We start from the raw sequence: 27439 nt of genomic DNA on the forward strand, positions 1-27439 counted from the left end.
GTATATCTGATCACTCACCCATTCATGTTAACTGTTCCTCATAAACATCTCTAGAATTTGAACTTCTCTTACCTTTGACTCTGAAAAAACTCTTGTCTTGATCCATTGTCGCCTGGACTACTGCAAGTCTCTATTAATAGCTCTTCCTCTTACTAAACCCTCACCTCTCCATTTTAGCCTGAATGCAGCAGCCAGGATCATATTTCTATCTAACTGCTACACCAATGTCGCCATTCAGTGCCATTAACTGCACTGGTTGCTCATCCGGTACAGAGTGCAATATGAACTTGTCACTCTTACCAACAAAGCTCTCCACAGTTATATACAGCCCTACATCTCTCTCATCTCTGTCTCCCACCTTACTCATGCTCTCCATTCAGCTAATGACCTAAGACTAACATCCTCAATAATCTGAACCTCTCACTCTAATCTCCAGAACTTCTCCTGTACTAAGCAAGTTTTCTGAACTGTATTACTCCAAACGATTTGGTTACTTTCCAGTATCCACAGCATCAAGCGTACCCTAAAAATATATGTCTTTCGACTTGCCTATCACCTCACCCTACTTGTATACATATAGGCTGGTGACTAAATCATGCAAATTATGATGACTCTGCAAAAACTCTTACTGTTTCACTTATTCATTCTCGTCTGGACTATTGTAACTCTCTACTAATCGGCCTCCCTCTTACTAAACTTTCCCCGCTCCAATCTGTCCTGAATGCTGCTGCCAGGATCATATTCCTCACCAACCGTTACACCGATGCCTCTACCTTGTGCCAGTCATTACACTGGCTACCCATCCACTCCAGAATCCAGTACAAAACTACTACCCTTATTCACAAAGCACTCCATGGCTCAGCACCACCCTACATCTCCTCTCTGGTCTCAGTCTACCACCCTTCCCGTGCCCTCCGCTCCGCTAATGACCTCAGGTTAGCATCCTCAATAATCAGAACCTCCCACTCCCGTCTCCAAGAATTTACATGTGCTGCGCCGATTCTTTGGAATGCACTACCTAGGTTAATACGATTAATCTCCAATCCCCACAGTTTTAAGCGTACCCTAAAAACTCATTTGTTCAGACTGGCCTACCGCCTCAATGCATTAACCTAACGATCCCTGTGTGGCCTATTTAAAAAAAAAAAATCAGGTTCCTCGCATTATGTTCTTATTCACTTTATGCAGTTAATAGCCCTCTGTGTCTGTACTGCTACATACTTAGGCAGTTAACTGGTTCATGCAGCTTTACATGAACACCTGAGCCTTACACTATGGCCGGTCCGAATAACTAAAGCAATTGTTACCATCCACCTCTCGTGTCTCCCCTTTTCCCCATAGTTTGTAAGCTTGCGAGCAGGGCCCTCACTCCTCCTGGTATCTGTTTTGAACTGTATTTCTGTTATGCTGTAATGTCTATTGTCTGTACAAGTCCCCTCTATAATTTGTAATGCGCTGCGGAATATGTTGGCGCTATATAAATACATTTATTATTATTATTATATATTATTATGACTAAAGGTGCTTGATGCACCAGAAATGTTCATTTGTTTTATTATTCTAAGTTAAAATGGATGCTGTTTGGAATTTTAACATGTACTAATAAAGATTTTCATGTCCGTTGAGCTGGATCACTCTTCCTTGCTACCAGATTTGGGTGTTTTTGACAGTAACACTAGCCAAGCTCTGGACAGGATTGGATTTAGGAATCAATGGTGATCTGGACTTCGTTTCTCGACATCATAGTATACATAGGGAGTCTGTGGGGCCATCATACTATATATAAGCAGGCTGTGGGGACATCTTACTATTTACCTAATTATAGGAAGGATATGAGGACATCATGCTAAAAAGGGAGGTTGTGTGGAAATCTTTCTATATATAGAGGGCTGTGGGAACATAGTGCTTTATATAGGGAGGCTTTGGGGACATCATGCTATTTACCGGGAAGATGTGTTGACATCATCCTATATGTAGAGGCTGTGGGAACATCATACTATACAGCTTTAGCAAAAATTAAGAGACCACCACATCAAAACCCTATCATGGGCAGCCCAATCTCCAGACCTGAACCCCATTGAAAACCTCTGGAATGTAATCAAGAATATAATGGATAGTCACAAGCCATCAAACAAAGAAGAACTGCATACATTTTTGTGCCAAAAGCAGTGTGAAAGACTGGTGGAAAGCATGCCAAGACGCATGAAAGCTGTGATTAAAAATCATGATTATTCCACAAAATATTGATTTCTGAACTCTTTGTGAATTAAAACATTAGTATTGTTGTTTCTAAATGATTATGAACTTGTTTTCTTTGCATTATTTGAGGTCTGAAAGCCCTGTGTTGTTTTGTTTTGATTTTCACCATTTCTCTATATCAGAAAAAAAAAATTATTTCTTGGAAATTCGGAGACATGTTGTCAAAAGTTTATAGACTAAAAGAACAATTTACATTTTACTCAAAAATATACCTATAAAGAGAAAAATCAGACAAACTGAACATTTTGTAGTGGTCTCTTAATTTTTGTCAGAGTTGTATATAGGGGGCAGTGGGGATATCCTGCTATAGTTAGGAAGGTTGTGGAAACAACATGCTGTATATGCTACATATAAGGAGGTGGTGCCAACATCATGCCATATTTAAGGAGGCCATCACTATGTATATGAAGGCTGTGGAGACATCATTCCATACATAGGGGAATTAGGGAACATCATATCATATGTTGTGGGTGTGGTATCATCATACTATATATATAGGGATGCTTTGGCTGCCTCATAATGTATATAAATGAGATTTGGTGATATTATACTGTATGTAGGGGACTGTGTGGGCATTTTAATATATATGGGAAGGATAGTGCTACCTCATAGTGTATTTTGGTAAGCTGTGTGGCCATAATACTGTGCACATACAGTAGGGTGCTGATGGCCATTATACTGTATATAGAGAGCTGTGGGTCTGATGTGTATATATATATATATATATATATATATATATACTGTATATATAGGAACTGTGAAGGCCATCATAATTGGTATAAGGAGGTGTGGGGCCATCATATAAAATATAAGGAGCTGTGTGGCCTTTATACTATATGAATGGAGCCTGTGGGGCTATCGTACTGTATATATAGAGTGGTGGGGACATCATCTAATATATAAAGCTGAATGTGTGTGTGTATGTGTGTGTGTGTGTATGTCCGGAATTGGCATCTGCACCGTCGCAGCTACAGCCACAAAATTTTGCTCAGTCACACGTCTGGATCCCGAGAGCGTCATAGGCTATGTTGTGAGGCGAAATTTTAACCCGCGTGTTCCAATTCACCAAACAATCTACTTAATGGGGAAAAAGTGAAAGGAAAAGTGTTGGAGGCAAATTGACAGCTGCCAGATGTGAACAAGGGGGACTTAAAGAGTGAGAGCGATGGCGCCAAAGAGTATATACCGTACAGTTGCTAAGGTGGGGCCCAGACATGGGATACTTACCACACACGGGGATATGAACACACACACAAAATGCACCACACACTACCACGTGCTTGAACACATATACCACCCTCAGCACACATACACCAACCTCGCCACATAAAAGTTGAAACACAAAAGTCACCGCTCAAAACTCGCCTTGGAGGCACTCCGAAGATATCATTAGATTTAAAGGGGGACATTTTTGTGTTTTATTTAGGCACTTAGGGAGTGTTATTATTTATTAACCCCTTTCTGCCATCGGGCAGAATAGTTTGTCCGATGGCAGTACCCTGCTTTGATGTAGGCTCTGGTGCTGAGCCCGCATCAAGGCTGGGACATGTCAGCTGTTTTGAACAGCTGACATGTGCCTGCAATTGACGAGGGTGGAATCGTGATCCACCCGCGCCTGTTAACTAGTTAAATGCCGCTGTCAAACTTTGACAGCAGCATTTAACAAGCGCTACCGGCCATCCAGCAGGAAATGCGCTCACCGGTGACCCCGTCACATGATCGCTGGTCATTTGGTGCATTGGCATGACAACCAGAGGTCTCCAATTCTGCTACACACAGGCAATCTGAGCATGAGAAAAAATGTTTATAAAAAATATGAAAAAAATAAAAAAATATTTAAAAGTTTAAATCACCCCACTTTCTCCCCATTCAAAATAAAACAATAACAAAATCAAACCTACACATTTGGTATTGCTGCTTTCAGAATCTCCTGATATATCAATAAAAAAAAGATTAAACTGTTTGCTAATCGGCGTAGCGATAAAAAAAGTCAAAATGCCAGAATTACGTTTTTAGTTGCCGTGACATTGCATTAAAATGCAATAGCGGGCAATCAAAAGAACGTATCTGCACAAACATGGTATCATTAAAAATGTCAGCTCGGCAAGCAACAAATAAGCCCTCACTCAACCCGAGATCACGAAAAATGGAGACGCTACGGGTATTGGAAAATTACACAATTTTCTTTGTTAGCAAAGGTTGGAATTTTTTTCACCACTTAGATAAAGAACCTAGGCATGTTTGGTGTTTATGAACTCGAAATGACCTGGGCAATCACACTGACAGGTCAGTTTTAGCATTTAGTGAACCTAGCAAAAAAGCCAAGCAAAAAAACAAGTGTGGGATTGCACTTTTTTGCAATTTCACCGCACTTGGATTTTTTTTTCCCATTTTCTAGTACACGACATGGTAAAAGCAATGATGTCGTTTATAAGTACAACTTGTCCCGCAAAAAATAAGCCCTCATATGGCCATATTGACTGAAAATTAAAAAAGTTATGGCTCTGGGAAAGAGGGGAGCGAAAAATGAAAATTCAAAACCCCAAAAAGCTGAAGGGGTTAAGGGGTTAAGGGTACATTTTTTAGGGCTCATTGTTGCTTTAAGGGTACTCAAACCCATTTAAAGGGAATCTGCCAGCAGGTCTGTGCTGAGTAACCTACAGGCAGTGTCAGATAACAATGATACCTAGGTTGATGAAATCCGTCTTGTGGTTGTTGTTGTTGTTTAATCTTTATTTGTAGTTTTCAGTTAATGATATGCTCATGCTCCGAGGAGGCCCATGGGGGGGTTCTTATGTGGTTCTCTGCTTCCACTGACCTGTCCCCTATTTTACATACTGTATATCTTATTGTTTCGGAAAAAAAAAATACATTCTTCATGCAGGTGCCAGCGCCTGTGATGTAGCCTGATGAGATTCATAATATCCATATAATAATTTTATTTAGTGGTATAAATTTCTTGAGAAAAAATGTTTTTTTCCTGAAAATGGCGCCTGCCACGCATGCGCAGTAGCATAATTTTTTGGCGCCATTTTGCTAGAGGAAAAACAATGAATCACCAATAGATGTTACTGTGCAGTCACTGCCAGTGCCATCTTGGCGGAGCCAATTTTTTTTTCTTAATAAATTTATATCACTAAATAAAATGAATATATGGATATTATAGATCTGATCATGCTACAACACTGACGTTGCATGATGAATGTAATTTTTTTCCAAACAATATGATATACAGTATGTAAAATAGGGGGCAGATCAGTGAGCGATCAGTGACCTGTCATAAGCCATACAGATGAATTTGTAAGCAAAGCACCACATAAAGGGATGGTGCTGGAAATGTGAGATGTCAAATGATGATCTTATAATCTCTGCAGACGAGTGGAGTCAGGAAGATGTCATCCCGTCTGTCTAGACTAAATGGAAAAGATGAGAAAAGACAAGAGCAGCCAACAACCCTAATAATCAGAAAGAATGTCACCTGTAATTAACTATGCTGGGTTTACCTAAACTGCAATCACTAATATACGCTACAGGGCTGATATCTACAACCATATAGTCACTGTATGGGAGTAATATTTATCATTTTGATATACTTTTATTTTTAATTAATACCAGTTTAATATACTTCAGTCATTATATAGTGGTAAGTGTGTCATTGGTCTGGGTACAATATGTTTTGTTATGTAGAGGAAATAGTCATATTATAATATTATATACTCACTATGTACATTGCATAGAAGTATTAAATAGACTTTACATATTGCAAATGTGACAATATTGGTCTTTGTATAGTGTGCTTTAAGGTTAGCGACAGTGATATACAATTATTATGCAGGCATGAATTCTCTTTTTATTGGGGTTTGTCCAGGCTTGGGATGAAAGTCTGCAATCATTCCATGTCGCTACGTACTTCTGAATCCTGACAGCATGCAATGTGCGCGGTAGCAGAATTCTATGATATTGCTGTGAGAGCGGGCAGTCGCATGACCTTGAGTATACGCTTTGCATACTTGCGGTCAAGTGCCAACTAAATGTACTTATCCTCTCTCAATACAAGTGAACTGAGAGAGGACGAGCATGTCTATTTGGAACGTGAGCGGATGTATGCAAATAACATACATGCGATCATGTAACGGTCCGCTGACATCAGAAACACCAGAGAATGCAGAGCGATGCAAGGTACAAGGGACATCCATCTTCTGCAGCGGTAACGTCTAAATCAGTGTTTCCCAACCTCCAGTCCTCCCGGACCCCAACAGGTCATGTTTTCAGGATTTCAATAGTGCTGCACAAGTGAGAGAACTCCTGATACTTCCATCACCTCGTGAAAATTAATCCATTATTCACATACAAGAAAATAAGAATTGTCCAAATCATGGACCTTAGACCTTTCATGTATCTGTTCTATCAATATTTTATACCCATTGTAATCTATGGGGCTGATAGCATCGCCATGCTTTTTGCTAACCAAGTGTTTTAAAAAAACAAACCCAGCTGAGTGGTCCATTTTAACTGAGTCACGCATCAAAACCTCCAAAGCAAGCTTAGTCTATGGATCAATGACAGGACATTGATGAAGATTGAAGAAGCTTGAGAAATCTGTATTATTTTGCTTATGATAGAAAATACGATAAAACACTGACAGTAAAACTGACACCCTAGCCAAACAATGCTGAAAATCTGATACTGCACACTGATGGAAAATTAAGAAACATGAATTAGTCAGATTGAAAACTGCTAATGACATACGAAGATGATTTTGAGAGTACCAGTAACTGTTTGGAATAAGCTGTCATATGTTTGTACATGAAAAAGTTGAAGTGATTCTGGGATTATAACATACATTTATTTTCCAGTTTTCACATCTGCATGTTCCATCGCTAATTTCAGTTGTTTCCGATATAGTGATTGGACAATAACTACTATGATGATTCCCATGCATTGTACACAGAGAGATGGATTTCTGCTCTCCAGAGTCTGTGTTGAACGTGCTCGAAGCGACATCAGCATGGAAGACATTATACAGCAGTACTGAGGAGTGTAGCTGTGATTCCAGTAATAAAGGCAAGAAAAAATACTTACTAGAAAACATCAGGATGGATTTCTGTTTGTCTTTGCTAAGACACTCCAATCCACTGTTCATAGACTTAATGCAGTTGTCCAGTCTTAAGCTAGAAGTCTGAAGTCACTTTATGAGACTGCAGACTTGTGAATCTTTACATTGTGTACACTGCATGCTGTAGGGATTCTCTGGTACTATCCTCGGGAGTGGCTGACATATGACTGTAACTATATGATTTGCATACATGCAGTTGCATTCCAATTAGCCTGTATATGGACTAGCTCAATGCAAGTTTATTGAACGAGGTCAGATACAGTCTATTCAAAATGTTGTTGGAAGTATGCAAATAGCATACATTTGGTCATATGACCACCAACTCCAATCCTCATGAAGCACAGGGCATGCATTGTGAAGGTTCACAAGTCTGCAGTCTCATAAAGTGACTGCAGACTTGTAGCTTCAGACGGACAAATATGTAGCTATAGTCTGATTCCACAATGAGCTAGCAGTCCATCTTCTGTAGTAAAAATGAATTTTTAGTATTTTTTTCAGAGTGTATCTACTATATAATTGTCTAAGGGTCACTTCCGTCTTTCTGTCTGACCCTGTTAAGGGGCGTCCAATAAAGGTGATAGGAGTCTGTCAGGGGTTTGTGACGCCACCTGTGGTGTTCGGTCAGGGCGACCGACGCTGCTGTGGGGTCCGCTGGGGTGATGGAATGGCAGCTGGATGGTATACCTTCCCACAGGTGAAGTATGTCCCCAGGGCTTCCCAGTAAGGTGGATGGTGATGGTGTGAGGTGCAGTCAATAACGAGGACACAAGGTTGCAGTCTCTTTACCTCTTTACTGAAGACTTCAGGATCCGCAATCCAGAGCACGCTTAACAGGGCTATCTGAGACCGGCCGGTCCAATGGGCACTTCCAGAATTCCCTTTGCAGATGGAAATCGTTGCCTACCAATAGCGCCTGTGTGTTGTAGTGCTACCCTGCTGAGCATTCGGAATAGTCCTCACAACTTCTGTTCTCGTTCGTTCGTTCTTTCTAATATGTTCCAGATGTTTCTAGTTCAACGTCCCCCAGGTATGTTATGGCTAGGACGCACCCGTATGATGGGAAGGCCTGGAGGTCTTCCGGGACCCTAGAGATGCCCCTCTCCCACTGTTGCCCCCTATGTCTTCGTAGGTCTTTAGGTGAGACAGCCAACCTATAATTAACTGTCCTGCGGAGTTTGAAGTAAGGCGTAGAGTCAGTTACTCCCTCGGTGTTCCGGCCACTGGCTACGCGCCTCAGTAGGATGTTGCCTCGGTCTCACGGCACGACTCCTACTGGCTCTCCTTTGTGCTTGATCTCGTTTCTCACTGTCTCACAATATCCTTCACTTCGTGTCTCTTTCTTAGGATACCGCCGTGGGGTGTGCAGGCGCGGTTCCGTAACGTTCTGTTCTGGTCGCTAGGTGCCTGCCAAGTTCCCACGCCTGACAGGGACCCCTCTGCGTCTTCTCCCTGCAACACCCCCTGCCACGGGATGTTGCCTGAATCCAACCCAGTCAGCTTCTGACTAACTTTTTATCCAACCCCTAGTTTTACCAGTGTGAGGAGGGGCCCAATAAATAAAGCCTTTTGCTCCCCCTTGTGGCCAGAGTGTGAAGTGTAATGTGTGCTTGTGATACCTGGTCAGTAGAATTCCTTCAGTGCCATCAGATGTACCATCACTCCCCTTAGCGGCAGAGTGTCATACTGCAACAACCAGATCTCTGGGGCGCTGCATATACTACGTGGCTCTGTGCTGTATACTACATCGCTGTGCAATATACTACGTGGCTCTGTGCTGTATACTACGTCACTGGGCAATATACTATGTAACTGGGCAATATACTACGTGGCTGGACAATATACTACATCACTGGGCAATATACTACGTGACTGGGCAATATACTACGTGGCTGGGCAATATACTACATGGCTGGGCAATATACTACATGGCTGGGCAATATACTATGTGGTTGGGCAATATACTACGTGGTTGGGCAATATACTATGTGGCTGGGCAATATACTATGTGGCTGGGCAATATACTACATGGGCTGTGCAATATACTACGTGGGCTGGGCAATATACTACGCGGACATGCATATTCTAGAATACCCGATGCGTTAAAATCGGGCCACCATCTAGTGAAGAGTAAGGAGATGGGGAAGTAATTTAAATGGCTCATAAGGGAAGAAAAACACATTTTTAAGATCTACTGTATTACAAAGTTTCTTATATTTCTTTCTACTATTGATTAATGCAAAGTTTGTTAATATAACAGTTACCATTTAACATAACTTATATTAAATGACTCAGTACTACTGCACTGACAAACTAAGCACTGCTGCATCTGAGTGATTTTACATGCACCATAAGTATTTGTATTTTTCCAACTGCAATTATGTACCGATATTCAATATAATTTAGTACAGTTTCTTATTCTTGTAAAGCTACAGTACATTACACGATTTTACAGAAATAACAAACGTATTGAAGCTTTCTGAAGCTCTGGAGAAATAAAATGAAGTGTCACTACAAAATTGATTTCTAATAGGGTTTTTATTCTAATCATCTAGCTCAGCAGGATTCAGTCAATCTTCATGATCTGTTACTTTGTGTTCTCTTTTAAGTACAATATGTTTGCAGAGCTGAAAAAAATGTATTGTAATTTTGCAATCCAGGTCATAGGTTGACAATGTATGACATCCTGAAATCAGAATACAAGCAATTGTGTTTCTATTTTATATGGAGGTTGTAGCATAAAGCCTTTTTGAGGGGTATGTCTTTTATTGCATTTTCTACCTTGCTTTTTTAGGTCTTGTCAACCTTTCAGAGATCTAGAACAAGATCAATCAGCGATTCTACATTACCTGTCCTCAGAGAAGGTAAACTACTCTATATTCATGCAAAGACCTTCAGTTGCACAGATCATTTTATGAGGGGAAAAAACACATTTATGTCACGTATCTGATGCTGTTTTAAGACTGCTGAGAGACAAAGGAGATGCAACTTTTTAATTTTAATTAATGTATAATCATCAGTATTAACTTCTGCTTATGTGGGCTCTAGTAGTGGTGATAAATCACAATTGCAACCATATTTTTTATATACTCAATATAAGTTCCTGACACTTCCAAATTTAATTGTGTACATCATTTGAGCAATCCCCCACAAAAAAAGAGAAGTGTGTTAGGACTGGTGGAACGCACCGAGTAAATAGTGAAATGATATTTGGTGCGTTCACAGCCCGGGGTCCACCGTGCAGGAAAGAACCTGCTGCTGGCAAATGGCGGCACTATACGGCGGTGGAAGCGAACTCTGTTCACATAGAGTTGCGGTATCGCACAAAGAGCGCAAGCAAGGAGTCACAGAACTCAATCCCAAGACTCGGGAATAGAGTTCGTCTAGACCACTTGCACTCGACACCGCTACTGGGTGTCAGACCATAACAAATAATAGTAAATTAAAGCACAAGAGTGCAAGCAGTGCCGCACTGGCGGATGCCACCAACCACTCAGACTTGGGTTAGAAAAGTGCTCTATTAGCGCAAGGTGCCGCACTGGCGGTCACAGCAATAGATGCTGTATCGTATGTTTTAATGTTGATAGCTTAGTTGGGCGCTAGACAGCAGAGATCCACCTCTTGCGAGCAGTCATACACAAGGGAGGGGATGTTTAAAGAACGGAGATGGCCCGAGATTCCCCCTGTGTAAAAGGGGGAACTCGACTCGGACAGAGTGTGGAGATGAAATGGAGTCATTGTGGAGAACTACAGAGTCCAGCTGCAGGCCAGTATATCCTAAGAGGTGCAGAACATAACTGCCTAATGCCTACAAGAAGAACAACTAGAGACATTTTTGGTGGACCGCGTTCTCATCTATGGTTGTAAGCTATAAAAGCTGATATGGGAAAAGATCTCTGAGTTTCTGTGCTTAGGATTTCTATGGCAACATTACTTGGGCTGACTGGAGAACCACCAGGACTCTGCCAGGTGCTTTTTTTTCCTCATTTCTGGAAAAATGACCTTTATTTTCAGACAGCATTAGAGGGTGTTTGTACCTTGTTTTCCAGGTGTTACTCTGCATATCTGTGCTCTTACCCTTTGCAGAAGGCAGAACAAGAGTTAAGGGGTTTATTACAGAAACAGTTGCTAAATAACAGGAAAACTTATCAGTCTGAAGTTTTCAGGGTGGTGCAGGCTTGTACTCCCATGGTGGTGCCATAGAATGCGTGTGAAGTCCATGGCTTGGTCCTGAAGGAAACCGAGGCACTGTCTCCTGAAGGAAGTGGTGTGTCTGGGTTCTCTTGAGCGAGGTCCTGTGAGGATGGAGGAACGTACAGGTCATAACGCAGTCTCTGGTTCTGCCGGAGTATTGCAGAATTAAGTGGTGGAAGCGGGATATAAGCTAGCCGGCTTCAGCTGATTGTCCTGTTCAGAAGTGGGACACGCGCCCACGTTAGTCTGCAGAATGTCACGTGCGGTCAATGCAGTATCACAGATAGATGAAGACCCACAGTAAGTTCTCTCATGGTCAGCAGGGGTGAGATAGCGTACGGCTGTGCGGGACGGTGTTGTGGCGTCATCTCACGGAGCGAGAGTTAACTGTCTCCTGCTGCGTATTCTGTCTTCCTGCCGAAAGCCCCCTTTTCCCGTACATAGCACCTTTTGTCTCTGTCACACCCCCTTCAATCAAGTGCAAAGGTCCGACCAGGTCTAAATGCTTTCCCCCTGCAACAATGGTGACAGTCCCAATGGTTCCCGGATTGACATAAGAAAGTCACCACCAGTTCAGTCCATCTTCCTACACCTTTCCCTCTAACCAGCTGGGATTCTGTTGACTGTTACCTGTATGGATTCTGCTCAGTTCCCTGCTTTGCTGCATAGCCATTCATGTGTTGTTAGAGTTTTTGCTACGCTGCATGACCATCCACGTGTGCAGTCCCTGGCTTCAGCTCTCGAAACTATCCACGGGCTGCGAGGTCCTCTGCAGCTGGTGCATGACTTTCCACATGTTTCCATCTTGCAGCCACTGCCAGGTGTCTTAGGCCTCAGTTCCTGTGCTGGCTATGCTGTACTGGTTTCTGTCTGTGCTTAGGGTGCATGGGGCCCACCTTCCCCACTTTTATTAGGGGCAGTGTGTGTGCTTGAAATGCTTTTCCCTGCCTATTGTTGAGGGGAAGTTCCTATATAAAGTTCCTTTTCCTGTTGGGCGTTGCCAGAGCTTCTCATGAGGTTGCAGAACCTAGCCATGTGTGCTTGGTACAGCATGTTGCTCGTGGTCTGCCTTGTCTTCAGCTCCTGTTATGCCTGCTACCAGTTCTGGGAAAGCTGATGTCTTTGTCCCTGGACCCCTCCTGTCTATGAGTTGGTACCAAAATCCTTGCCCTTGAATGGGAATTCCAGCTGTGTGATGTTCCTGAAGTCCTTCTGTGTCTTGAACCATGTACCCAGTGACAGTGAGTTTCCTGTAACCTGTGTCTGGAAAAAAAACCTTTGCTTGTCTTCTGAAGATGGAATCCGGTGTTCCTGTGGAGCGTCTACTATGCTGTGCTCAGCCTACTATGCGGCTCTAGCTCCATCCAGCTCCGCATCCGATGCTGCGGTGCTTGCACCATACTGCTTGAGTTCCTTTGTAGATCATGTCCGTTCTCCGGAACATGATGACCTCTGCCTGGTGTCTGGAGCCTGACGAATGCTGCCTGGTACCTGAAGCCTGACGACCACTGTCTGGTGCCTGACGACCGCTGCCTGGTGCCTGGAACCTGACGAACGCTGGCTGATACCCGCAGCCTGATGACCATTGCCTGGTGCCTGGAGCTTGACAACTGCTGACTGATGCCTGGAGCCTGACAGCTGCTGCCTGATGCCTGAAGCCTGACTACTTCTGCCTGTTGCCTGGAGCCTGATGACTGTCATCTGGTGCCTGACCTCTTGCCATTGTCTGACATCTGCTGTCCTGTGATGTTCACACTTGCTTGATGTGCGGAATCTTTTTTCTGTATGGTGACTTTATTTAGTAAACTTTATGTTTCTTCATACCTGAAGTTCTGCGGTGTCATCTAGTCCTGCATGTTACCAGCTTGCCCATATGCTCAGCTGCCATAGACTCCAGTAGCTGCCCTTCTCTAGTCCTGGTAGGCCCAGGTCCCCCCTGTGGTCCAGTGGGTCCACATTCTCTTACCACCTGGGATGCACACCCCACATCGTCGTGGCCTGGCGACGTGGGAGCGTAAGCTAAGTAAGCTAAGCAACGTCTGTCATTACAGAGGGAAAAAGGAGATGAGGGAGTTGGAGCTCATCACGTTGATGGCTTGGAATGTACAGTTCTAGTTGGAGTCTGTCCTGTGGGTGCTACACCCTCTGGGAATAGCAGCCATATAGAAGAGAAGGAAGAACAGGGAGTTCATCGACACATCTGTCCAGAAGATAAAATGAAATCCTTTTTTAGTAGAACATTAAAATTTCTTAAAAACAGAAACCTTAAACCTGACGCATTTACGGTATACAGTGGCACCCTTAACTCATAGGATATGTGAGGTAAGTGAGCATGCTACTATTTATATCCACCCTCATTCACAAATTAGGACAATTAATCTCATTAAGAAAAAAGTCAGCTGTGCTTAATCACAAAGATCAATGTGCAAAATATGACCTAGGATCATAAAGAAGACAAATTCATAAAGTCAAATAAAAAAGGCAACTGATGAGCGAACTATACAAATGGTAATAGAACATTCCAAGTGTTAGGTGGCGAGTTCCGGCCGCTGCACAGGGGGAATCTCGAACCATGTCCGCTGTGGTCTCCCATTCTCCTCCAGCCATGGTGGAACCTGCTTAGCGGAGACATCGGTCCCAGCATCTGGCTCAAGTTGATACTGTGCAAATGGTTACTGCTGCCTTTCCAGGCTTTGCCTTTGTAGCCAGCACCGATCAGCAGCAAGCAGGCCTTTCTGGGACTGCAGGCCTTTCTGGGACAAATTCCTGCTTTTCCCATACTGAGCATGCCCATGGGACGACTTCCCACTGGAGGTCGGGGGTCACATGCTCAGGTCCTGTTGCAGTTCCTATTGAACCATCAGGAAGGTCCTGGAGCGCTACTGCTATAAAAGGTTCGCATGGCCGCTCGGCCATGCGCTAGTATAAACTTATCTACTTGTGTGTGTGTAGATGAATGCCTGTCGATGGATGAAAGCTCTGAATCATTCCCATCCCTAGTATTGTTGACTGCTCGCGAATGGTGGAAGCTGCCTAGCGCCAGACAGTGCTACTCTGCACATCCAGCACACAATTCAGCATCTCTCAGCAGCGACTGCCAGTGCTGCACCGTGCTTGTAGTGCGCTTTCCGGGCCCTGGTAAGGGTGGTTAGTGGTGTCCGCCAGAGCGGCGTTGTACACACTCTTGTGCGATAAATTAATATTATTAGTTCAGTTCTATCCCTGACACCACAGTAACGGTGTCGAGTGTAAGAGGTCTAAAGGAACTCTTTCTTCGTGTCTCGGGACAGAGTTCTGTGACCCTTTACTTACGCTCTCTGTGCGGTATCGCAGCCCTGTGACGCAGCAGGGTTCACTTCATTCATACCGGGTGAATCTAACCCGTGCGTGTATTCACATTATACTGCCATTTAGTCCACCATTACCGAGCAGCAGGTGTCCTTTCTGCACAGTGGACCCTGGACTGCGAACGTACCTGATATCCTCTCTAAATATTATTTGGTCTGCTCTGCCAGTCTTAACACCAAGTTTCTTAAAGTATGACCCTAATAAACATAGAATAGATCATTTCGGAAATTCATTCCATTGGTGTATTTGGTGTCCAATTGTAATATCTAAAAAGCTTTGCGAAATGCTAGCTGTTTTGCCAATTACCCCATGGACTGCACAATCAACCCTCTTTATGCTAAAAAAGAAGAAAGAAGAAACATCCCCCTTATGTACAATGGTGAAATATTGGTGGTATATTTTTATTACCTGCAAAACAGTACACACTACATCTACTATCTTCAGCACCTAACACTACAAGAGCTTGCTAGTAGTGACACACATCCATCAGTGCTACTAGCATTCTAACCCACACTGGGTGTAATATTTGTATCAATCACAGACTGTTAACGGGAGAGATACATCGATGATAATCTGGAGAGGCAATGTACAGTGGGGCAAAAAAGTATTTAGTCAGTCAGCAATAGTGCAAGTTCCACCACTTAAAAAGATGAGAGGCGTCTGTAATTTACATCATAGGTAGACCTCAACTATGGGAGACAAACTGAGAAAAAAAAATCCAGAAAATCACATTGTCTGTTTTTTTAACATTTTATTTGCATATTATGGTGGAAAATAAGTATTTGGTCAGAAACAAAATTTCATCTCAATACTTTGTAATATATCCTTTGTTGGCAATGACAGAGGTCAAACGTTTTCTGTAAGTCTTCACAAGGTTGCCACACACTGTTGTTGGTATGTTGGCCCATTCCTCCATGCAGATCTCCTCTAGAGCAGTGATGTTTTTGGCTTTTCGCTTGGCAACACGGACTTTCAACTCCCTCCAAAGGTTTTCTATAGGGTTGAGATCTGGAGACTGGCTAGGCCACTCCAGGACCTTGAAATGCTTCTTACGAAGCCACTCCTTCGTTGCCCTGGCGGTGTGCTTTGGATCATTGTCATGTTGAAAGACCCAGCCACGTTTCATCTTCAATGCCCTTGCTGATGGAAGGAGGTTTGCACTCAAAATCTCACGATACATGGCCCCATTCATTCTTTCATGTACCCGGATCAGTCGTCCTGGCCCCTTTGCAGAGAAACAGCCCCAAAGCATGATGTTTCCACCACCATGCTTTACAGTAGATATAGTGTTTGATGGATGCAACTCAGTATTCTTTTTCCTCCAAACACGACAAGTTGTGTTTCTACCAAACAGTTCCAGTTTGGTTTCATCAGACCATAGGACATTCTCCCAAAACTCCTCTGGATCATCCAAATGCTCTCTAGCAAACTTCAGATGGGCCCGGACATGTACTGGCTTAAGCAGTGGGACACGTCTGACACTGCAGTATCTGAGTCCATGGTGGCGTAGTGTGTTACTTATGGTAGGCCTTGTTACATTGGTCCCAGCTCTCTGCAGTTCATTCACTAGGTCCCCCAGCGTGGTTCTGAGATTTTTGCTCACCGTTCTTGTGATCATTCTGACCCCACGGGGTGGGAGTTTGCGTGGAGCCCCAGATCGAGGGAGATTATCAGTGGTCTTGTATGTCTTCAATTTTCTAATTATTGCTCCCACTGTTGATTTCTTCACTCCAAGCTGGTTGGCTATTGCAGATTCAGTCTTCCCAGCCTGGTGCAGGGCTACAATTTTGTTTCTGGTGTCCTTTGACAGCTCTTTGGTCTTCACCATAGTGGAGTTTGGAGTCAGACTGTTTGAGGGTGTGCACAGGTGTCTTTTTATACTGATAACAAGTTTAAACAGGTGCCATTACTACAGGTAATGAGTGGAGGAAAGAGGAGACTCTTAAAGAAGAAGTTACAGGTCTGTGAGAGCCAGAAATCTTGATTGTTTGTTTCTGACCAAATACTTATTTTCCACCATAATATGCAAAAAAAATGATAAAAAAACAGACAATGTGATTTTCTGGATTTTTTTTTCTCAGTTTGTCTCCCATAGTTGAGGTCTACCTATGATGTAAATTACAGACGCCTCTCATCTTTTTAAGTGGTGGAACTTGCACTATTGCTGACTGACTAAATACTTTTTTGCCCCACTGTATCTGCCATATAGGACTTTGTGGACTATCTCAACCTGAATGATTACAATCTGAACCTGCTCACTTCAGAACCATGCACCTTGACAAGAGAAAGTTAACCTAGGACAAGAAAAAAAATGGCATTCTCCCACCATTTAGCCCAGTCAGGAGAGTAACACAACAAAATGTATAGTTTTCATTTTTTTTATGACATGCACTATTGCTTTACATTTGGCCTACAACTTCTGCCTACTCACTAACATGGAAATGAATTACTATCCATTTTATTTCGTCATCCTGTAGCATTATCGTGTCTTTACCTCCAAATGAGTGCTGTTGAGGGCAGAGCAAAGTACTGCAGTGTGCAGGCACTGGGAAAGGTCAGAGAGGCCCAGCGCTTGCGCACTGCAGTACTTTGCTCTGCACTCAACAGGGCAGAAAAGTACACCTGCGCCGGAGCCGCAGCGTGAAGACCAGAAGAGGACGTCATCTGATGAAGATAGGAGGCGCTGGACCAGACCCTGACACCCATCGGACCGAATCAGGACAGGGACCGCCCCTGGGTGAGTATAATATAATCTCTTTTTCTCATCTTTTAGGATACATCAGGGGCTTATCTACAGCATTCCAGAATGTTGTAGATAAGCCCCTGATGCTGGTGGGCTTACCTCACCCTCGATTTTGGGGTTGACAGGTTCCCTTTAACAAATTAAAATATTAGAGAAAGATAGCACAAGTGAACACAAAATGCAGTTTTTAAATGAAGGTATTTATTATTAAGGCAAAAAGAAATCCAAACCTTCAAGGCCTTGTGTGAAAAAGTTATTGCCTCATCCCACATCTTTGGGATGCTGAGTTAAAATTCCCTAGCCACACTAAAACCTGATTACTGCCGCACCTGTTCTCAATCAAGAAATCACTTAAATGCCTGACAAAGACTAGACCAAAATATCTGCAAATACTAGACATCATGCCGTGATCCAAAGAAATTCTGAAACAAATTAGAAACAAAGTAATTGAAATCTATCAGTCTGGAAAAGGTTATAAATCCATTTCTAAAACTTTGTGACTCCAGAAAACCACAGTGAGAGTCAGTATCCACAAATGATGAAAACATGGAACAGTGGTGTACCTTCCCAGGTGTGGCCAACAAAGCAAAATTACCCCAATAGCACAGCAATAACTCATCCAAGAGGTCACACAAGACCTCCACAACAACATCCAAAGAACAGCAGGCCTCGCCTCACTTGTTTCAGTTAAGGTCAGTGTTCATGACTCCACCATAAAAAAGAGACTGGGCAAAAATGGCCGGCATGGCAGAGTTCCACGATGAACATCACTGATAAGCAATAAGAACATAAAGACTCATCTAAGTTTTGCCAGAAAACATAATGATGATCCCCAAACTTTTGGGAAACTACTGTGTGGACTGAGGAGACAAAAGTTGAACTTTTTGGAATGTGTATGTCCCATTACATCTGAAGTAGAAATAACAGAAAAGAAACATCAAACCAACAGTAAAATATGGTGGTGACGGAGTGATGATCTGGGGCTGTTTTGCTGCTTTAGCAGCTGGAACACTTGCTGTGGTAAATAGAAACATGAACTATGCAGTCTATCAAAATATCCTGGAGGAGAATATCTGGCCATCTGTTCGTGACGTAAAGTTAAAGTGCACTTGGGATATGCAGAAGGACAATAATCCAAAACACACCAGCAAGCCACCTCTGAATGGCTTAAGAAAAACAAAATTAAGACTGTGGAGTGGTCTGGTCAAGGTCCTAACCTTTTCTCCTATTTAGATGCTGTGGCATGACCTTAAAAATGTTGTTGATGTTCAGAAACCCTCCAATGAATGCAAAAATTCTGCAAAAATGAGTGGGCCAAAATTCCTCCAGAGTGTTGTAAAACACTCATTGCCAGTTATCACAAGCACTTGTTTGCAGTTGTTGCTGCTAAGAGTTTCCCAACCATTTATTAGGCTTAGGGAGCAATCACTTTTTCACACAGGGCCCAGTAGGTTTGGATTTCTGTTTCCCATAATAATAAAGACGTTCACTTAAAAACTGCATTTTGTGTTTACTTGTGATATCTTTGTCTGACATTTACATCTGTTTGGTGATCTGAAACATTTAAGTGTGACCCACATGCAAAACAGTAGGAAATCAAGAAAAAGGCAAACACTTTTTCACACAACTGTATAATACCTCTTCCCACCCACATAGAATTAAAACTGCTTATATTCACTTCTTGTGCAGGTGCCGAGTCACTGCGTTATGTCACATGTGTCCTGCAGGGAGCCCTGGCAGTCACATTGCTGTAACAGTGCTGGCACTTGAGGTGATTATAGCTGTTTTCATTCCATGTGTGGGGATATTGTAATTGAGAAAGGGTTGCCCAAGTAGTGGACAATTCTTTAAAGAAATGTTTTGTTTGTCTCATTTAGAGATGAATGCATCAATCTGGCAAAAATGATTAAAAACAATTGACTAAAATGGTAACCATCATGTTACTGATATTAGTAGACAGATACAGAGTAACACATGACCTCAGGCTCCTTACTCTAACCTACAGCACTATCTGCTAATCACAAGTGACTATAGGTCCATGGATACTGATGGCTGATAGACACTATAAAAGCCCAAGCAGAAAATGCTGCTACCATTTTAGGGTAATGTGGATAAGAGAGAGTACCCCAGATTCAGCCAGTGAGAGACTTGTTACATAGAATGTAGAATATAGAAAAGAGTGTTTAAGGAGAAGAGAATAGATAGGCATAATTTCTAGAAACTTATAGAGAAAAATAAGAGTCACTCTGACCCTGTTTAAGGCAGTGAACTGCTGGTATCAGTACTGCAATTCACTCAGTCTTTTTCGCAGACCTTATTCAGTCCAGTGACAATTTGCTGTGTTGCTTGGTTTCCCTCTCTCTGCTGGGCTAAAGCCCTTCTAGTTGCTGTTCAAATGCTAGTTGTATCTTTTGTCTTGGTTTTCCTTTCTGTTTTGGCTTCTCTCCAGGTGTTTTCCATTTTCCCTCTGGCCTATCACATTTGTTCATATGTTCACCTTTCACAAAACTCACTATACTTCCATATAGATTGATGTTTGACTTTCCAGCTCCTCAACTATGGGTTTACTTTTCCAGGTAAGCCCCAGTTGTTTTTCCTGCTGCAAATCTGTATGTTGTCTTAGGCTGGTTTCACATTTGCGTTTAAAAACGCAGCGTTTTAAACGCAAACGCATGTGGTGCAAAAAACGCATGCAAATGCGTGCAAATGCTGCGTTTTTTTGACGCATGCGTTTTTGCATGTGAAAAAAACACAGCATTTTGACGCATTTACATGCGTTTTTGCCTGCGTTTGCGTTTTTAAAATGCATGCTGAGAAGTGTGTGACAGCTGCCAATCATCAAAATCAAGTAAAAAACCCATTATAAACAGAAATAGCTAGGGTTAGGGTTAGGGGTTGGATCCCTGTGGATCCTAACCCTAACCCTAACGGGATTCTAACCCTAACCCTAACCCTAACCCTATTCCTAACCCTAGGGGTCCTAACCCTAACCCTAGGGATCCTAACCCTAACCCTAACCCTTCCCCTAACCCTAGGGATCCTAACCCTTACCCTAACTCTACCCTTAACCCTAACCCTTAGGGTTAGGGTTAGGGTTAGGATCCCTTTATGTTTAGGGTTAGGATCCCTTTAGGGTTAGGGTTAGGATCCCTTTAGGATTAGGATCATAGGGTTAGGGGTAGGGGTAGGGGTAATGTTAGGGATAGGGATAGGGTTAGGGTTAGGGTTAGGATCCCTAGTGTTAAGGTTAGGGTTTGGATCACTTTAGGGTTAGGGTTAGGATCCCTTTAGGGTTAGGATCTCTTTAGGGTTAGGGTTAGGGTTAGGATCCCTTTATCACCTTTATGGTGGGGGGTGGCATATCAGTGTGTTTTCTGTTTTTTTTTCTATAAACCGCATGCGTTTTTAACGCAACCAAACACATTTGCTTAAAAACGCATGCGTTTACATAGACAGCAATACATTTTTTTGCTGCAAAAAAACACATGCGTTTACATAGACAGCAATACATTTTTTTGCCGCAAAAAAACACATGCGTTTTTTTGCGGCAAAAAAATGCCGCTAGAAATTACTACATGTTGCATTTCTGCAACACAACGCATGCATACAATACAAGAGAAGATAGTATTCTGCTACAGATGGATCTGGATAAGTTGGAAACTTGGGCTGAAAGGTGGCAGATGAGGTTTAACAATGATAAAAGTAAGGTTATACACATGGGAAGAAGGAATCAATATCACCATTACACACTGAACGGGAAACCACTGGGTAAATCTGACAGGGAGAAGGACTTGGGGATCCTAGTTAATGATAAACTTACCTGGAGCAGCCAGTGCCAGGCAGCAGCTGCCAAGGCAAACAGGATCATGGGGTGCATTAAAAGAGGTCTGGATACACATGATGAGAGCATTATACTGCCTCTGTACAAATCCCTAGTTAGACCGCACATGGAGTACTGTGTCCAAATTTGGGCACCGGTGCTCAGGAAGGATATAATGGAGCTAGAGGGAGTACAAAGGAGGGCAACAAAATTAATAAAGGGGATGGGAGAACTACAATACCCAGATAGATTAGCGAAATTAGGATTATTTAGTCTAGAAAAAAGACGACTGAGGGGCGATCTAATAACCATGTATAAGTATATAAGGGGACAATACAAATATCTCGCTGAGGATCTGTTTATACCAAGGAAGGTGACGGGCACAAGGGGGCATTCTTTGCGTCTGGAGGAGAGAAGGTTTTTCCACCAACATAGAAGAGGATTCTTTACTGTTAGGGCAGTGAGAATCTGGAATTGCTTGGCTGAGGAGGTGGTGATGGTGAACTCAGTCGAGGGGTTCAAGAGAGGCCTGGATGTCTTCCTGGAGCAGAACAATATTGTATCATACAATTATTAGGTTCTGTAGAAGGACGTAGATCTGGGGATTTATTATGATGGAATATAGGCTGAACTGGATGGACAAATGTCTTTTTTCGGCCTTACTAACTATGTTACTATGTTACTATGCATAGAAAAGAAGCATGTGGCGGCAAAACGCATGCAAAAAAACACATGCGTTTTTAATGTTAAGTATAGGGAAAAAAACGCATGCGTTTTTTTGCGCTAAAACGCAGCTGCAAAAAACGCAAATGTGAAACCAGCCTTACCCAGTATTTTTTTGTACCCCACATTTGAGGGCCTGTGAGGTTTCAATTATTCTATTTGTTGTTGCATTCCTGCATGCTTTCCTCTACCTTTGTTATATTTGTGTTGTGGCCTTCCCTCTGTTATACCAAGAGGTACGAGAAACCCCTCTACGGCCTTTTAGGTCTGTACAGGGAGAGGTACAGGTGTGGCTTCTCTCTTTGGCAGTTCTTTCCCTCCCCTTTTACCTATATGAATGTGTGAGTATGACCATAGCATTTTACACTTGTGCATTTTTCCTTTTGCCACACCCAATATACTGGTTTTTATGCATCAAAATACTCTATTTGAACTTAAACACCACAGACACCATTGCTAATTCTAGTTTAGTATGTGATGAGTTAGCGTGGGTGTAATAGCACTCATTATTTGCTCCTGTGCATTTTTCTAATATTTTTTGCATGAAGCTACAAACATATAAACACCAAAAGCAGCACTGATAATTGTAGTTTAATTTTTGATAAGGCCAGTTACACACACTCACGTTTTGAGGTTCATATGCGTAATGCACAGACTAACCCCGGGTCTCATAACTTGAACAAGACCACCTTATATATACTTATGTGGTGGTTTAGTTCTGTCTGTATTCACACTGAGAAACACTGGTGTATGAAACCATCCTTGTGTGAATGTCACAGCAACCAATTTTTGCTCCTTTGCAAAGTTTGCTTTTGTCGTAAGCATTTTTTTGGTATATTCTGTGTCAAAGTTTTTGGAATTTATACACCACATCACCATTTACTCTGATTCAGTCTGTGTCAATTAAGTGAGGCACGTCAATATTATATGCACCTGCACAATTTCTGCTTTTGCTGCATACAACATTGCTACAAAAATGGATAATTTTTAGACCGTTTTCAAATGTAAAAAGCATCAAAAGCTCAATGCCGCAGTATATAATCAAACAGGTTGCTTGTTATTATCTATTTGTCAATAACCATAGATGTTGATGTAACTTACTAAGTTACTAAAGCCGTCTTTAACCCCTCTGTGACCTTAGACGTACTATCCCGTCGAGGTGCCCTGGGCTTATCTGACCCTGGACGGGATAGTACGTCATAGCCGATCGGCCGCGCTCACGGGGGGAGCGCGGCCGATCGCGGCCGGGTGTCAGCTGCTTATCGCAGCTGACATCCGGCACTATGTGCCAGGAGCGGTCACGGACCGCCCCCGGCACATTAACCCCTGGCACACCGCGATCAAAGATGATCGCGATGTGCCGGCGGTGCAGGGAAGCACCGCGCAGGGAGGGGGCTCCCTGCGGGCTTCCCTGAGCCCCCCGCAGCAACGCGATGTGATCGCGTTGCTGCGAGGGTCTCCTCACCTCCCTCCCTGCTCGAGCCCCGGATCCAAGATGGCCGCGGATCCGGGTCCTGCAGGGAGGGAGGTGGCTTCACAGAGCCTGCTCAGAGCAGGCACTGTGAAGGCTGCAGCGCTGCATGTCAGATCAGTGATCTGACAGAGTGCTGTGCAAACTGTCAGATCACTGATCTGTGATGTCCCCCCCTGGGACAAAGTAAAAAAGTAAAAAAAAAATTTTCCAAATGTGTAAAAAAAATAAAAAAAAATATTCCAAAATAATGAAAAAAAAAAAAAAATATTATTCCCATAAATACATTTCTTCATCTAAATAAAAAAAAAAAAACAATAAAAGTACACATATTTAGTATTGCCGCGTCCGTAACGACCCGACCTATAAAACTGTCCCACTAGTTAACCCCTTCAGTAAACACCGTAAGAAAAAAAAAAAAAAAACGAGGCAAAAAACAACGCTTTATTATCATACCGCCGAACAAAAAGTGGAATAACACGCGATCAAAAGGACAGATATAAATAACCATGGTACCGCTGAAAGCGTCATATTGTCCCGCAAAAAAAGAGCCGCCATACAGCATCATCAGCAAAAAAATAAAAAAGTTATAGTCCTGAGAATAAAGCGATGCAAAAATAATTATTTTTTCTGTAAAATAGTTTTTATCGTATAAAAGCACCAAACCATAAAAAAATGATATAAATGAGGTATCGCTGTAATCGTACTGACCCGAAGAATAAAACTGATTTATCAATTTTACCAAACGCGGAACGGTATAAACGCCTCCCCCAATAGAAATTCATGAATAGCTGGCTTTTGGTCATTCTTCCTCACAAAAATCGGAATAAAAAGCGATAAAAAAATGTCACGTGCCCAAAAATGTTTTCAATAAAAACGTCAACTCGTCCCGCAAAAAACAAGACCTCACATGACTCTGTGGACCAAAATATGGAAAAATTATAGCTCTCAAAATGTGGTATTGCAAAAAATATTTTTTGCAATAAAAAGGGTCTTTCAGTGTGTGACGGCTGCCAATCATAAAAATCCGCTAAAAAACTCGCTATAAAAGTAAATCAAACCCCCCTTCATCACCCCCTTAGTTAGGGAAAAATAAAAAAAAATGTATTTATTTCCATTTTCCCATTAGGGTTAGGGCTAGGGTTAGGGCTAGGGTTAGGGCTAGGGTTAGGGCTAGGGCTAGGGTTAGGGCTAGGGTTAGGGCTAGGGTTAGGGTTAGGGCTAGGGTTAGGGCTAGGGTTAAGGCTAGGGTTAGGGTTAGGGTTAGGGCTAGGGTTAGGGCTAGGGTTAGGGCTAGGGTTAGGGCTAGGGTTAGGGCTAGGGTTAGGGCTAGGGTTAGGGTTAGGGCTAGGGTTAGGGCTAGGGTTAGGGTTAGGGTTGGGGCTACAGTTAGGGTTGGGGCTAAAGTTAGGGTTAGGGTTTAGATTACATTTACAGTTGGGAATAGGGTTGGGATTAGGGTTAGGGGTGTGTCAGGGTTAGAGGTGTGGTTAGGGTTACCGTTGGAATTAGGGTTAGGGGTGTGTTTAGATTAGGGTTTCAGTTATAATTGGGGGGTTTCCACTGTTTCGGCACATCAGGGGCTCTCCAAACACGACATGGCGTCCGATCTCAATTCCAGCCAATTCTGCGTTGAAAAAGTAAAACAGTGCTCCTTCCCTTCCGAGCTCTCCTGTGTGCCCAAACAGGGGTTTACCCCAACATATGGGGTATCAGCGTACTCAGGACAAATTGGACAACAACTTTTGTGGACCAATTTCTCCTGTTACCCTTGGGAAAATACAAAACTGGGGGCTAAAAAATAATTTTTGTGGGAAAACAAAAAGATTTTTTATTTTCACGGCTCTGCGTTATAAACTGTAGTGAAACACTTGGGGGTTCAAAGTTCTCACAACACATCTAGATAAGTTCATTGAGGGGTCTAGTTTCCAATATGGGGTCACTTGTGGGGGGTTTCTACTGTTTAGGTACATTAGGGGCTCTGCAAACGCAATGTGACGCCTGCAGACCAATCCATCTAAGTCTGCATTCCAAATGATGCTCCTTCCCTTCCGAGCCCTCCCATGCGCCCAAACGGTGGTTCCCCCCACATATCGGGTATCAGCGTACTCAGGACAAATTGGACAACAACATTTAGGGTCCAATTTCTCCTGCTAACCTTGGAAAAATACAAAACTGGGGGCTAAAATATAATTTTTGTGGAAAAAAAAATATTTTTTATTTGCATGGCTCTGCGTTATAAACTGTAGTGAAATACTTGGGGGTTCAAAGCTCTCACAACACATCAAGATGAGTTCCTTAGGGGGTCTACTTTCCAAAATGGTGTCACTTGTGGGGGGTTTCTACTGTTTAGGTACATTAGGGGCTCTGCAAACGCAATGTGACGCCTGCAGACCATTCCATCTAAGTCTGCATTCCAAATGGCGCTCCTTCCCTTCCGAACCCTCCCATGCGCCCAAACGGTGGTTCCCCCCCACATATGGGGTATCAGCGTACTCAGGACAAATTGGACAACAACTTTTGGGGTCCAATTTCTCCTGTTACCCTAGGGAAAATACAAAACTGGGGGCTAAAAAATAATTTTTGTGGGAAAAAAATTTTGTTTTATTTTTATGGCTCTGCATTATAAACTTCTGTGAAGCCCTTGGTGGGTCAAAGTGCTCACCACACATCCAGATAAGTTCCTTAGGGGGTCTACTTTCCAAAATGGTGTCACTTGTGGGGGGTTTCAATGTTTAGGCACATCAGTGGCTCTCCAAACGCAACATGGCGTCCCATCTCAATTCCTGTCAATTTTGCATTGAAAAGTCAAACGGCGCTCCTTCCCTTCCGAGCTCTCCCATGCGCCCAAACAGTGGTTTACTGCCACATATGGGGTATCAGCGTACTCGGGACAAATTGGACAACAACTTTTGAGGTCCAATTTCTTCTCTTACCCTTGGAAAAATAAAAAATTGGGGGCAAAAATATAATTTTTGTGAAAAAATATGATTTTTTATTTTTACGGTTCTGCATTATAAACTTCTGTGAAGCACTTGGTGGGTCAAAGTGCTCACCACACCTCTAGATAAGTTCCTTAGGGGGTCTACTTTCCAAAATGGTGTCACTTGTGGGGGGTTTCAATGTTTAGGCACATCAGTGGCTCTCCAAACGCAACATGGCGTCCCATCTCAATTTCTGTCAATTTTGCATTGAAAAGTCAAACTGCGCTCCTTCCCTTCCGAGCTCTCCCATGCGCCCAAACAGTGGTTTACTGCCACATATGGGGTATCAGCGTACTCAGGACAAATTGGACAACAACTTTTGAGGTCCAATTTCTTCTCTTACCCTTGGAAAAATAAAAAATTGGGGGCAAAAATATAATTTTTGTGAAAAAATATGATTTTTTATTTTTACGGTTCTGCATTATAAACTTCTGTGAAGCACTTGGTGGGTCAAAGTGCTCACCACACATCCAGATAAGTTCCTTAGGGGGTCTACTTTCCAAAATGGTGTCACTTGTGGGGGGTTTCAATGTTTAGGCACATCAGTGGCTCTCCAAACGCAACATGGCGTCCCATCTCAATTCCTGTCAATTTTGCATTGAAAAGTCAAATAGCGCTCCTTCCCTTCCGAGCTCTCCCATGCGCCCAAACAGTGGTTTACTGCCACATATGGGGTATCAGCGTACTCAGGACAAATTGGACAACAACTTTTTGGGTCCAATTTCTCCTGTTACCCTTGGTAAAATAAAACAAATTGGAGCTGAAGTAAATTTTTTGTGTAAAA

This window comes from Ranitomeya imitator, chromosome 1, assembly GCF_032444005.1.
Source record: "Ranitomeya imitator isolate aRanImi1 chromosome 1, aRanImi1.pri, whole genome shotgun sequence".
Lineage (NCBI taxonomy): Eukaryota > Metazoa > Chordata > Amphibia > Anura > Dendrobatidae > Ranitomeya > Ranitomeya imitator.